Consider the following 14,773-nt stretch of genomic DNA (forward strand, 5'->3'; position numbering starts at 1 on the left):
GAAAACAATCCAGCAAAGACCCGATAGAGGACTTCAGAGATGCATCTGTCCCTTCAGCACATCCATCTGTTTATCAGAAATGGTCTCAGTTTCAGGGTGGCTTCAAGAAGCCATTCTTAGGGAAGGGAAACAGGAAGAAAAGCCTGAGGTACGCTAAATTAAACAAGAATTGGACTGAAAATCTGTGATGGAGTGATGAATCCAAATTTGAAACTTTTGGTTCAATTCATCATCAGACTGTAGCGAAGACGTAAGGAGAGGCACAACAGTGAGTTTCTACAGGCATCTATAAAACATGGTGGAAGCTCTGTAACAGTGTGAAGCTGCAATTCAGTCAGTGGTGTTGGGGACCTTCTTAAAACACAGAAAAGTCAAATCAGGTTTGATCTGCCATACAGTACCATCCAGAAATGGCTCAATGTTTGAGTGTGATAATGATCCCAAACACAGTGCCACTGGATTCAATGGATGGAGAAACATAAACAGTCATTGACAATCTCCCCAGAGCCCCAGCATTGCTGAAGCAGTGTGGGATCCTCCTGACAGAGGACAGAACAAAAGGCAGCCAACATCCAAATAAGATCTTTTAATGTCCCTCAATAAGCCTGGAGAACTATTCCTGAAGACTGTCTAAATGCATCAGAAGAAAGATTGACTGAAGGAGTTCAGGCTGTGTTGAAGAATAAATGTGGTCATACCAAATATTGACTTTCAAGCGTGTTACAATTGTACAAACTCTCTTTTTGCCTCATATTATGTATTTCCATTTATGCTTCTACATATTTCAGGACTTTTACACAGCACTGTAGTTGGCAGCATCTAATGTAAGCTAAGACCTCATGGTGCAGCAGCAGCGGGTGTGAAAGAAAGAGGAATATTTCTCAAATCGGAAATTTGAAAACAACTGCTAGGAGCAGACACATTGAGGATGTGATTAACTATCAGTACAAACTACAAGACGTACACAGGCACAGAATTTGTGCCCAAAAACACGAAAAAATCAACTTGTGAGATCATTTATGATGTGACAAGACTAAACTGGAGCTGTTTGGAGTCATGGACCAGTAGTAGAACATTAAAGCAAGAAGAATGATGCTTTGCTGTTGCAGTAAATTAAAAAAGTTGACCATGTGACTGGCGTCTTGGATTTAAAATACTAAGGCCATGCCTCAAAAGGAATGCGATGCCCTCAGTGCATAAACAGAAAACTGGTAATCACTGGACAGCAACCCCGAAGCATCGGCCTAAGCTTGGTTCAAGAAGCATTCCTCAAATGTCCCTGAGTGGTCTGGAATTGAATCCTTAGTGGGATATAAAGAAAGCTGTGGCAGCAAAGGAAGCTGGGAACACTAGGACCTGGTTAAATCCTCACAAAGAGAGCTTGCGAGAAACTACTGGAAATATTAATCAGCAGTCATAAAAAAAGAGGATATTGTTATTAAATACTGGCTTCGGGTGGTGAGTAATTTAGCTTTTGGGCTTTTTTTGGAGAACTGTTCTTTATTTGTAGCAGCATTACTAAGCTTAACACTATGTTCTCCAAAAATCCCTCTAATATGTACTTTGGAGCGTTCTTTGGCTGTTTACAGATTGAAGTTGATATGCTTTGATTACCTTTTATTCACATCACTAGAATATCTCATCAGTTAAAGGAGGTTCACATTTCTGATTGCAACTGTATAAAGCGATGATTTGCCGATGTCGTGTCAGCGACTTTCAACTCCACTCCCTAAAAGTCCCTAAAAATTTGTTATTTCAGATTAACTGCATGTTTTCCAACATGATTAGCTTTTCCTCCATAATCATTAATCTGATCAGCCGATGGCTGGTCCTTCAGGTGCTCACGCTGAGGCTGGTGAGCACCTGAAGGACATCCCAACAAAAGCTGGGAATATGAAGTACCCAGCACAAATGCTTACTGCGACTATGTGTGGAGGAAATCAACTTAAGGTGCATATATAAAGTAGCTGAAAGCATCCCTGGATTGACAGTAATAACTCTGAAGGAAGTTGCTGAAAAAAAAAAAAATCCACCATGCTATTACTTGTTGCAAATAACCAGAAATCTGCTGTCACATTAGCATGAGGGCATGTGGGAAATTACCTCAAACGTAAAAGATCTGTAAAACCTCAGCATTTATATATGCAGACACACCACGCGCGCACACAACAGTTAACCCTTCTTCCCTTGAAATAATTTACCGTATGTCCATGTGTCCGGTTGAGCTGCGAGCGATTACTTTTGGTGCTTTGACATTTGCAGCAGCAGTAATGAGGCATGTCTCTGACAGCCGTGTCACTACCAGCAGCCGATGTCTCAGCTGTTCAGTTCAACGCTGGGAAGAAGGCACACTGTGGCCAAACACTGGCACTCTTTCTAGATAATGATGGCTCACCCATAGAGAAGAAGCGGAGGGAACGTGTCGAAGTCTGAGAAAACTGTGCGCATGTGTGGTTCAGTAAGAGAGAAGAAGTGAGTGGGGAAAGGCCGATTGAGTTTGGAGTGTGTGTTTGTGTGTGTGTGTGTGTATGTATACATGCCTGTCATTGCCAAGATGGAATCAGAGACTGGGAGAGAGAGGAGGCTGGGCTGGGACATGAAGATTAGTAGTGGAGAAAAAAAAATGGAAAAAAAAATGAGTGGGCTGAACATGCTCACACAGTGCACCCTCCCGTCAAGCAGGGCGACGATTTGCATGTGCACACCAGCCGCAACGCCAACTACACTACGTATTCTGCATCTAAATTAACCAGCGAAATCAAGCGCGGCTCTCAGGAGCTCCATGAAATGTATGCAAAATGTAGCTACTTCAGCATTAGCAGCTTTTGCTTTCTCTGCCACCGTCGCCGCCGCCGTTGTTTTAATACCTGCTGAATTCTGACAGTTGTGGATTGGAGCCATTAAGGGAAGAATAACTGAAAACAGAAAGGCCCATTACTTTCTGTCAGCCACATAAGTGCCCTAAATCATAAAGAGGTGCTTTTTTTTTTTTTAACCATGCAGATGAATAGCATGAAATATAGATACATTTATTATGGAACAACTTGATATCAAGGAGACGAGAGATGAGTGCATGGTAGAGCGAGCACGGTCATCTGGTTTTGAAGTTTATCCGTCCACACGGTTTTCTTTATAGCCTCCCGCCAGTTGAGGGAACTCACTGAGTGTCTGCACTGTCAACAAGCAGCCAGGCTGTCCTTGAGGCCTCTTTGTAGAGGCAAAACAGACAGCAGCAAACAGAAAGGAGGCAGGCTGTCATTCTCCAAAAGACTCCACTCTGCCTGAGCAATGCAGGCCTCCTCAAATTAGTGAGACCTCACCAAACAGAAAGAAGTGAAATAAATAAAACTGTATTTGAAGTCTGAATCCAACATGTTGTGGTCACAATTAGGCCAAAAATCTGTGACAACTCTCATGCTCTATTTTTTTTTATGCTTAGTTATGTAAAAGTTGGCATCCAGTCTCTTAGTTTTGCAAAGTCTCGTTATTGATGTATGTAATCTATATATTTAAACATTTATCCAGCTTTACATCACCACTTTTGTCCTGTCTTTCTCCCCTCACCCCCCAACCAGTCGTAGCAGGTGGCTGCTCCTCCCTCATCCTGGTTCTGATGGAGGTTTCTTCTTGTTAAGAAGGAGTTTTTTATTCCAAGTGCCTCCTCATAACTGTGCTGTTTGGTTTTGGGGGTTTTCTCTGTGTTATTGTAGGGTCTTTACCTTACAGTATAAAGTGCCTTGTTGTGACTTGGTGCTGTATAAATAAAACAGATTTGAACTGAGCTGATCTTTCCATGTGCCTCTTTCCTGCTGTCATGCATGAGCCTTGCTGATGTTTTATGTGAAAGCTCACCTTTAGAAGAGGTCTGGCACTCTTTACTCAGTGTTTATACCTGTAGCAGTATGTCTGCAATCATCTCATCTAGAATAGTCAAGAAGAGCGCATTTCCTTTTTGTTGCACCACCTGCACATTTCCATTAGTGTCATTTACTCCAGTAAAAATAATGACATTAAATAAATTCCATACTAAATGAATGAATAGGACTGAGGCAAACAAAAAAGGTTCTTGCTGCATTTTAAGGCTTTTGCTCTCACTTGAAAAGAAGACATATTTAAATATGCAAAGGCCCTCCTCAAAAACGTATGTTGGTATCTTACATTCTGCTGTAAATTCTTTACACACATGATATTTAAACTTTAACTAGTAACTGTAGCTTTTTAATATAAAAGCTGCACGGTCATTTTCTTTTGAAAGGTAGCAAAATACAAACATACTTTTCTCTCCAGCCTGCTCTGCTTCCACAGGCCACTGTGCTGTCCTCCTGTTAGCATGTAGCGTCACTTATAGTCCCCTCACCTCCTTATCCCTTTTCCCTGCTTTCTCCCCAGCAGTGCATAATAGCTAGCTCTGCCCCTCTTTCTCCCCCTCTCTGTGCCTTTAAGGTGGTGACTGACTGTCACTTTTACCAGAGGAGAGTGCTCAGAGAGTGACGTCTCTCCTTGTCTGAGTGTGTAGGAGCCATGCCGGGGTCACACAGGGGCGTATGCGATACAGTATGCTTTCCCAGGCATAAAAGAGCCAGCCACATATCAGACAGGAGCTGTCTCTGATCTCAAACCTGTAGGGTGTTGGAAACCTAAAGAGACATGTTTTGTCCCTTTCCTCTGATTCTCGGTGCTTTAAATGGGGGCTTTCATATGTATGAGTCAGATCAGCAGCGCTCATTTAAAAATCAAAACACTTTCTCTCTCTGTAGAATTCACTTGTCGTGTGATTTTTGTAGTTTTTGTAACTGCTTTAGAGCTTATGGCAAGGCAAGACTGGAAAATGAGCAGCTTTGGAGGATTTAAATTTACGAAAGGCACAATTTGCTGAATGATCTATGTACATTTCGCCTATTCTCTGACTGAACATCCTTTTGGTCAATAAATATTCTTTCCTAAGACAGGTTTGCGGCAAAGACTTGATCAAGAAAATGATGCTAATTTATGCTTTGAAGATTGAGCAGCAAAACGCTAGGTTAGAAAACAGGAGAGGGAAAAAGAAGAAGAAGAAAAAAGAGCGAGTGCTGTTGCTGTTAGTCATCTGTGATCCTGTCACTCAATGCTGTTGCGACATAGGGTCTGCTTCCTGTTAACAAGATATGTTTACAGCATCAGCATTGAGCTCCCACCGTCTGTGTATTTGTGCATTTATACTCCTTGTCACTCCTCAAGATTGATACATCCACATGTCTGTTAACCATTAACTGACGGGGAAGTGCCATCTTCGGTGGAGACAAGAGAGTGACGGGGTCCAAAGCTCTCCGAGGCTGAGGCAGGCCTTCCTTTGTTAGGAAGTGGCAGGATGCTGTATGCTGTGTCTAACCATTAACTATATTCTTGACAGGAGGTGGGGCGAGCTTACTGCTCAGGTGACAAATCACAATGTCCTGTAGAAGTTCTGAGGACAGGGGGAAATATTAACCCCATCTCAGCTGGAGCTCTTCCTCCAGATCCTGCAGATAAATGAAGAGCTGCTGATCCCTCCATCACCATCAGCTTCTCCTTCCTCCTACTCATCCACTCACTTGTGTTTGCGTCTCTTCTGGGCACTACTGACAGCAGTGTCTAGTAAAGGAGGAAGAGATTGATATGATGAGAGGTAGATGAGCTGCTTCCTGCCTGTTTTAGATGAGAAACGGATAATTTATGGACTCATCACTCTGCGGGTCATTAAAAAACAGGCTTTCAAAAGGAAAAAAAAGGTGAAAGAATAACCCTCAAAGAAATTATCATTGTGAGCGAATCCAGAAGTGTGATTGAAGTTGAACAATCACTTAAACAGTCACAGAGCCGGCACAATCAAGGACTTTCATTTATGTTGCACATTCTCTTCATTTGTGATCTCCTACAGTAGCTGGGCTGCACTCAGTCCTTTTTTGGAGAATGTGACCGCGTTTCTGTTCGTATGGCCCATTCACCGTGCCCTCAGATGTCGCGGGTCTCCCTGTGTTTAACACCTCTGAAACATTTTCCTACCTCCTTCCGGGAGATGTTAAAAGGGTGACAGATTTGGCTGTTGCCTCGATCATTAAATCCCCCCTCCCCCTTAAAGTCAGCAGACCTCCCCGGTTTCTCGGTCCCGCGACCGTAATGGCCGCTCACGGTCCAAATGGACTGAAGAGCTTTCATGTGTCCTGAACAGTCTACTCCTCTCATTACGGCCCATAGTGGCCTCACATCAAACAGCCTCATTATTTTCAACGAGGGAGGAAGCGCAAGTATGCGACGAGCTGGAGCTGCAAAGTGGCTCCCAAGTTCAAATAAAATCTGCACTTTGCGGTTGTTCCCTGTAAGCAGAAACGCTGCAGGGATCAAAGTGCTGCAAGCCCCCAGACTGGCACCGGTTTCACGATTATTTACACAGGGTTTGATGCAAATTGCGCGAAATTAGAAGCTTTTAATGTTTAAACAAGAGAGCTCAGCTTCTTAAGGAACCCCAAACTCCTCATTGATGCACGCAGCCGTCCTACTTCTGCAGCCAGGATATACCGTGATGCGCTGAATGGGATTAAACGTTCAACCTCTGCGCCTCTGAACACTCTGGATCACAAATGGCTTTTCAGATCCCGATCATTAAAGCGCAGCAAAAAAATGTTTTGATATCACAGAGACCGTCACATTAGCTCTCGGCTGAATTACGCCTATTTATAGTTTTGCAGCATTTTTACATCATTTACATAAAAACCCTCTATTACGAGCCTAATTTAATATTAGCTGACAACAATTTGACAAGGCAAGATCAAAGGTTAAGCTAACACACAATGGCTGTTAACTCTATTAACATGGAAATGAATGCAACAACTCAATAGCCTGTTGTCATACCTACAGTGAACAGCCTAAATAAGTTGCAGTGGGAAAAAAAAAGAAAAAAAAATCACAAGGGCTGTACTTGATAAGACATACTCGTGTTACTATGGCAACATCCATGGCTCAAGCTAAGGATGCAGAGATCTGGATAATCGTTGTCATTGTGATACACAGATTCCCCCCACCATCACCACCACCCCCCGCACCCCGCTTTAAAATCCGTGTATCACTATATGAGGACGTACATGTGTTTGCAGACTTACACTGGTTTCCATTCAGAAATCATTTTAACAATGACTGTGCAGGCATATGCTGAGCAGCCCGCAACACGAAAAGCCTCCACCTATCTCTGTATGTATGTACTGCCCTCCTTAAGTGCAGGCATTGCACTGAACTGAAATGACTGTGCAGTGGCAGTTTGTGCACGAGAATATGACTCTTTTGAAAAATCGTTCTGTTGTGCAGATTTTTTTTTTCATTTTTCCTGACAAAACACAATCGGCGTTAGTTGGAGATTTATTGGGGTGCGACAGTGCACAACGGCCCACACTGTAAACCTGACTGCTTCATCAGATCATGCACGGTGCGTCCTGGTTCAGCACGGGCCGCTGGGTTGCAGCTGTGCACAGGGGCGAGCATGATCGTTGGGTACTGTAAAAGCACCCCCCCCCCCCCCCCCTCCCCAACCACCCAAAATGAACAAAACCTATTACAAAACAATAATTTTATCACAGTGTAATAAAGAGGTGGGGATTTTCCTTCTGAGGAGGTGGCTAAAACCTCGCTTTGCTCATGTTTGCGTGTACAGTGCATTCTAATTTGACAAGTGCTGAGCCAAAACAACATGACTTTCCACTCTTGTTATTTTAGTGAAAACAAAAGATGGCACTGTGTTCTCCGCACAGCCCCCCCACCGCCGCCACCCTACAATCACTTAATGGCTCTTGATCTAAGTCACACAGCTGATAAAATTCAAAACACATATTTGTATTAGAAGAGAAATGAAACTATAATTCCTCAGTAACTGAGCTGTTATGACGTTCCTGAGCTCTCGCTATTTTTTTCTGTTGTTTTTGGATGTGAAGTGCTCAGATGTGTTAAGAGCCAGTGCAAGTAATAACAGCAGCGTTTGCCAAAATGAATAATTTGTCTTCGAGTGATTTCCAAATGTTTTTGTATTTGCCTGTTATTTGGCCTCTTGCTCCAGATTGTTCATTGTCGTGGCCGGACTGCTCGACAATAAACTGCACACTTTGCAGTGGAGTTGCATTGTTGCACGGGGAACGTGATGATGAATTTCAAGCTGCTCGCCTGCAGTTCCATCTCATTTTATCCCTTTAATGAGTATAATTGGCACTCGAGGTGATATATTGATATTGGCCGAGCTCCCACGGGCTCGTGCGTTGCTCCGTTGTGTTACCCTGAGTGTTAACAGACAGCAAAAGACCATTTGACTTACTGATTTAGCAGGAATTTCATGAAAGCCAGACTGGCTGTCATTTTGCACAGCGTGTGGTCGCTGGTCAGTGAGTAAACTGATTTGTAAAAAAGAAGAAGAAGAAAAAATCTGGTGAACATTTACAGGGGGATAATATGGCAGCTCACTCTCTCAGACACACACACACTTAAGCTTTTATATCATTCTGTATTCCATACTCTTACCATCTGACTAAGTTATCTATAAAGATTACGTTGATTAGAATTGCCAGAAAGGGAATAATTAGCATCAAGACACATCAAGACAGTGCGTCTGTAAACAGTTTAAATACTTGGTTTGATCTCATTCTGATGATTAAAAAGTATTTTTCTCTTTCAGTAACACTTCAGTCAATCCAGGCATATTACTGGTGCCCCCTGCTGTTCGCAGATCATACTACCTTCTCTGCCTTCATTTCCCCCCCTGTTTTGTTGGCTTACTGATCTGTTTAGGTATGGCCTATTTATTCTAAGGTGACCTGTAAAATCCAGCTTAACAATCTTAAAATCACAAAGAGACTTAGATTTGTTTTCAGACTATAATCACACCTATTCCATAAATATATTGTAGGTATTACATTAGGATGAATTATTTACCACTGCTATTTGTAGGTGTTGCCTCCTCCACTGATTTCCCATGTGGTGTTGGCATTAGTTAAAAACACAAGTGTTAAATAACGTCAACATGCTTTAATCTCTGGCTTTAACGCGTAGGTATAATAATCATATTGTTAATAATAATTATTATAATGTGAGACTTTGCCTTTGTTTTCTTAGCCATCTTCTTCTTTGTCACCTTTTTTGTATATATTAAAAAAAACAAAACAAATAAGCATTCTCACAGCCAAAATAAAATAAACTCCAGGCGAAGCGTTTTCATCGTACAAAAATGTCAGACATGTGTTGTGGTTGCTAAGCAAACAGCGACTAATAATATCTACATGGGAGAGGTTTGCATTAGTGCAGCAAGCCAAAGCACAGCATGTCTCAGTCTCTACCAATCTAAAGACAATGAAGGTTCACCACACTGTAATTACCCAACAATGAGTTTGTCAGTCACTTCTCATAAATATGAATAAGGAGGGATGGATAAAGGTGTTCGGTCTAAATTTGCCACGGTTTTTGACGTGAGAACGAGAAAACGGCCCAGCATCATATTCATCCTATCAAAATCTCCTGAGGGAGAGAGTTTTTAAGCTTTTGTGTGTCAGTCTTTCCCTGTCATGACTGGATGAGTGCGGCATGTAGAGGGCGTAGAGGGGTAGAGATTGATGTAACAGGTTTGGGTTTTAACTGTGTGTTTTTTTTTTTTTAAATAATGAAAAGGGTTACATGCTTTAAGAAATAGCCAGAAGGTGTCAGCTGTTACTGTGAGATGCAGGGAAAGATATAGCTGACAGAACAGCTAAATCAAAGGGAAACAGATATCCGAGGGGTATTTTTTCTTTAAATATTCAGAGTTATATTCCAATTCCCACTCTCACTGTTACATATTCTTTACTTAATGCTCATCAAGAGTGCACTTGTAGTGTCATCAAAGCAGACTTGATCCCAGACCACCTCAGATTAACAATGCAAAGCAGGAATTTTATTAATTGATTCATCTTCACCGTAGTCAAATAAATAGCTTCTTCTTCCTCAGAATGCATGTACCTGCATCTGTGTTTAACGGGACAGTTCATCCCCCTATTAAAGCTACATATTTTCAGTCTTCCTGTAATCCTACCTAAACCCTTTTTGGGTGTGAGATGTTCAGTTTTGAAGATATCGGCCACCTTCTCTTGAATGTAATGGAATCAGATGGCATGTGCCTTGTGGTGGTCAAAAAGCACCAAAAATTATCTTAGAAAGACTCGGCAGCAATATCTGGTTCTAGAAATCATGTCCTGGTTACTCTGAAAAACAATAAATAAATAAACAAACCACGAAGTCTGTATTTTTTTTCTACTGAACTGCATCCACCAGGTCAAAGCGACTGTGCAGCTGGCTGACAGCACAGCTCAGCTGAGGCGAGACACCTTTAATCTTTACATCCTGTCACCCTTTCACGAGCCTCTCATTGCAGGTATAAGGAACGCGGTTGGTGGGTGTTGTTCGGTAAGAAAATAGCTACCACAACAGCGTATGGTCGGGGGTGGAGGTCCATTTAGTTCTATTATATTCAGGAGAAGGTGGACAATATCTCCCAAAAAATAGGCAAGTCAGTCCAAAAGCAATGTGGACGGATAAATAGCGCTACAGACCAAAGGACAAACATTTGTTTTTTTGTTTTGAAGTTTCTACCTGAAAAGATGGATTTTTGTTCAAGAACTGTGTATTTGGATCCTTTTCTGCACCCACATATGACATATAGAGTAAGCTGATTGTTTTAGCTTTATATCCGATCACCTAAGTCTTTGAAAATTTACATTCAGGGGCCACATAATGTGGTGCAGACACCTTCATTCTTTCATAACTACACATAGATCTCTGTTACTGTGACTCCTATGGCTCGCTGTCATACTGCAGAGGAGCACATCAATGATAATAATCTTAAATATTCCCTTTGTGACATATCAATTCAACAATGACCACATTTCTGCGCTGTGTTTCTGTCTGTTCATTGCTGTAACATCAGCTTTAAAAGTGCATTTTTACTGGCCACAGAGAATTCACTAGGCTTTGATCTCCTTCGAGTTATACTGAGAAAGTCAGCGAGAAAGACTGGTGAAGGAAATGTTAACATTTGGCATGAATAATTTGACAGTTGCGGGAAAGTGTTGAATTATGGCCCATTTGACACTTTAATGTTCTGCATGCTTGCTCAGAATAATCCAAAGTTGAGTGGGCCAAATTCAAATTGAAATTAGTGAAAAGACAAAAGACATCAAAAAAGGTTAGAGCCTTTGCTTTTCAATATTAATTCACGTGTTATACATTACAGTAGTTGGTATATTTACACTAATGGACACTCTTAGATATACCTTTTGCCTTAATTTTTCATGGCACAGATTCAACAAGGTGCTGGAAATATTCCTCAGAGATTCTGGTCCATATTGATATGACAGCATCACACAGTTGCTCCAGATTTTCTTTTAACTGTACATCCATTAATGCCAACATCCAATTCCACCACATCTCAAAGATGCTCTATTGGATTGAGATCGAGTGACTGTGGCGGCCATATGACTACAGTGAACCAGTTTTCATGTTTAACAAACCAGTTTGAGATGATTTAAGCTTTGGAAATGGTGTGCTATCCTGCTGGAAGCAGCCATCAGAAGATGCTCAGTTGGTACTCTGGGGGTCAAACATGTGCCAAATGTCTCCCACCACCAGCATCTTGAACTATTGACACAAGGCAAAGAATGGATCCACGATTTGGTGTTTACATCAAATTATGATCATAACATCCGAGTACTGCAGCAGAAAGTGAGACTCGTTAGGCCAGATAACATTTTTCTAATCTATAGTCTGATGTTGATGAGCCCATGGAAATGGTAGTCTCGGTTTCTTGTTTGTGACAGGAGTGGCACCCAGTGTGGTTTTCTGCTGCTCATCTGCATTCAGAGATGCATACCTGGTTTGCAATGAGTGGGTTGTTTGAGTTACTGTTGCCTTCAGCTTAAAGTAGTTTGGTCGTTCTCTCACCTCGGGCATCAACAAAGCATTTTCTCTCAGAGAACTGACGCTCACTAGATATAATCTCTTTTTCAGACCATTCTCTGTAAACCATAGAGATACTTGTGTGGGAAAATCCCAGCAGATCAGCAGTTTCTGAAATACCATGAACAGCCATGCCACATTCAGACACGTGTCTAAATGGACTGAGTTGCTGCCATGCGATTTGCTGGTTAGAAATTTGCATTAATGAACAGCTGATCAGGTGAGCCTGATGAAATGACCAGTGAGTGTATATTAGATCATATTAGATTAAATTTGTTATCATTCTTTTGGAATTTCCATTTGTGCCTTATTGCAACAATCAGAAAATCAAAACGGTAAAAATATCATAACCACAGCTACCACAAAAACTCATTGCAACCATGTTACACCATAACGTACCAACATACCATCATATATATTAACTGTTTAGCAGAGGTATGCTACAAGGTATCAAAGACCTCTGAGCACAAGATGTAAGGTGTATGTGTTGTCCCTTTGCCACGTCTCATAAGTTGGGTGACTTGAAATGCTCCTGCCTATGTTTATAATAGTATTGAGTTTGTTATTATTAACCACAGAGAGTGAAAAATACCAGTCAATAAAAAAAAAAGTCAGAAGGCTTTCATCAATCACTGTACTTACATATCTATATATATTTACATAGTGGTTCCACATGCAGTAAATCAATGTCGAATAAAAGCAAGTTACTCCTCATCAGACCCCACAATCAAAGTTTTATTTTTCTGTTTTTAAAGGTGAAGAGATTCTTTCTCTTTTTTGTTTGTGAATCTTTACATTTTTTTCATTTTGATGATAACTTTGAGATTGTATGATACACCACCATTTCAGTGTCTGTCACCAAAAACAAAATGACATCTGAATTTAAAAAAAATGTCCAGAACAAACTGCTTTTTAAACAAAAAATGTATTTCCGATAGTCTATCAGTTTTATTTAGATGCAGTATATTTAAGAATATATTGTCTTTAATGTTATTGTATTCTCAGCCTGCACATAGTGCATTTCTCATCTTTCACCAGGGAGTGGTGCTTAAGTTCCTGAATGGACCTTATGCATCTCTCTCTCTCTGTTACATGTTAATGTTAAGATTGAAATATATTCACGTACTGACTTTGCACTATATCGCGTCTGTTTGTGTGAATACATGTGCTGTGTGCGTCACGTTCAGTCACTCCTAAAGTCTTCTCTCTCTCACAGTCAAGTGTACAGGCGCAAACACATAAGAGCACCTCTGGTTGTGACTGTGTTCATTTTAAGCTACAGTGAAATCAAATCAAAACACCAGGCAGTGCATTCACTCTGAGGTCTGCAGCTTCAGCTTGTGAAAGCTGAAAATTTCCCCACATAAAGAGGCATTCAGCCTCTTCCACACCAAAAGGATATTGATTGAGTTGATGCTGAGGTTTTAATGACCTCCTTTAATTAAATGCACCCTTTTAGTCAGCTATTATCAGAAAGAGTGTGTTTGCATGTGCCTCGAATAACACATATTCATGCAAACACTGAATGATATCATTCAAGTGGATCAATTTGCATCATTGTGTGATTATGTGTTTAATATCAGGAACACAGAGTTACAACAGCGTGAGATTTAGGATTTCACAGCCTTAAAAACACAACATCTTTTATTATTGTAGCACTGACTGGATGAAAACATCATTGTTTGCTTTACACTGATTTAAATCTGTGTAATGATACCTCCATTTCTGTTGAAAGTACTATTCTCTTTCACCGGCCATTTTATTACATATAACTGGTCAACTCTTCGTTAACCCAAATATTTAATTAGCCAACTCCGTGCATTCAGGCGTATAGGCACGTGTTGAAAGAAGAAAGGTGATTTAAGTGAATTTGAACATGGCGTGACTGTTGGCCAGATGGTCTGGTCTGATTTTTTTCAGAAACTGCTGGTCTACTGCGATTTTTCGCCTCTAGGGTTAACAGAGAAAAAGAAAATAAAAGAGAAAAGCGACAATATCCAGTGAGAAAATGCTTCGTTGATGTCAGAGGTCAGAGAAGAATGGACAGACCTGCTTCCAGCTGATGGTAAGGCAAAATTAACTCAAACAACCACTCATTACAACCAAGATATGCAAAAGATCTTAACAATTAACAGAGTTTCACTTAAACCGGGAAATAAAAAGACTGGAAATACATTACGTGGTCTGATGAGCCTCAGCTTCTGCTGCAAAATTCAGATGGTAGGGTCAGAATTCATGTAAACAACATAAAAACATGGATCCATCCTGCCTTGTATGAGCAGTTCTGGCTGGTGGTGGTGTAGTGGTGTGGGGGATATTTTCTTAAATGCCACAGCCTACCTGAGTATTGTTGCTGACCGTGCCCATCCTGTGTACCTAACTTCAGATGGTTGCTTCCAGCAGCAAAACACACCAAAATGTCCCTAATACACTGGCCAGTGAGTGTCCACAAAGACAGTTTTAGCCCTTCTGGTTGTTAATGTTACTGAGTGAGTCCTGTTCTGTAGGAGAACCAGTCAAAATCAAGATGGATGCTTGTGTCTTTGTATCAAATGTATATAAGCAACGCATGTAAAGTAAAAGAAAAGCTATAACGTGTGGATGACAAAGACAAATTCATGTTTGCAGACTGCTACTTCTAAACCATTAGTACAGAATACAGCCACAGGCTGTGAAGCATGGGACAAACATCAGCTGGTGAATAAATCCCTGGAATCTGATTTTTGCTTGTGTATTATTTTTTTTCTCTTTTCTGTCACCACAAAGAAGCCTACTGTATGATTAGCAGAAGAGTTATGAC

The sequence above is a fragment of the Simochromis diagramma genome, unplaced genomic scaffold, assembly GCF_900408965.1.
Source record: "Simochromis diagramma unplaced genomic scaffold, fSimDia1.1 OVJJ01000302.1, whole genome shotgun sequence".
Classification (NCBI taxonomy): Eukaryota; Metazoa; Chordata; class Actinopteri; order Cichliformes; family Cichlidae; genus Simochromis; species Simochromis diagramma.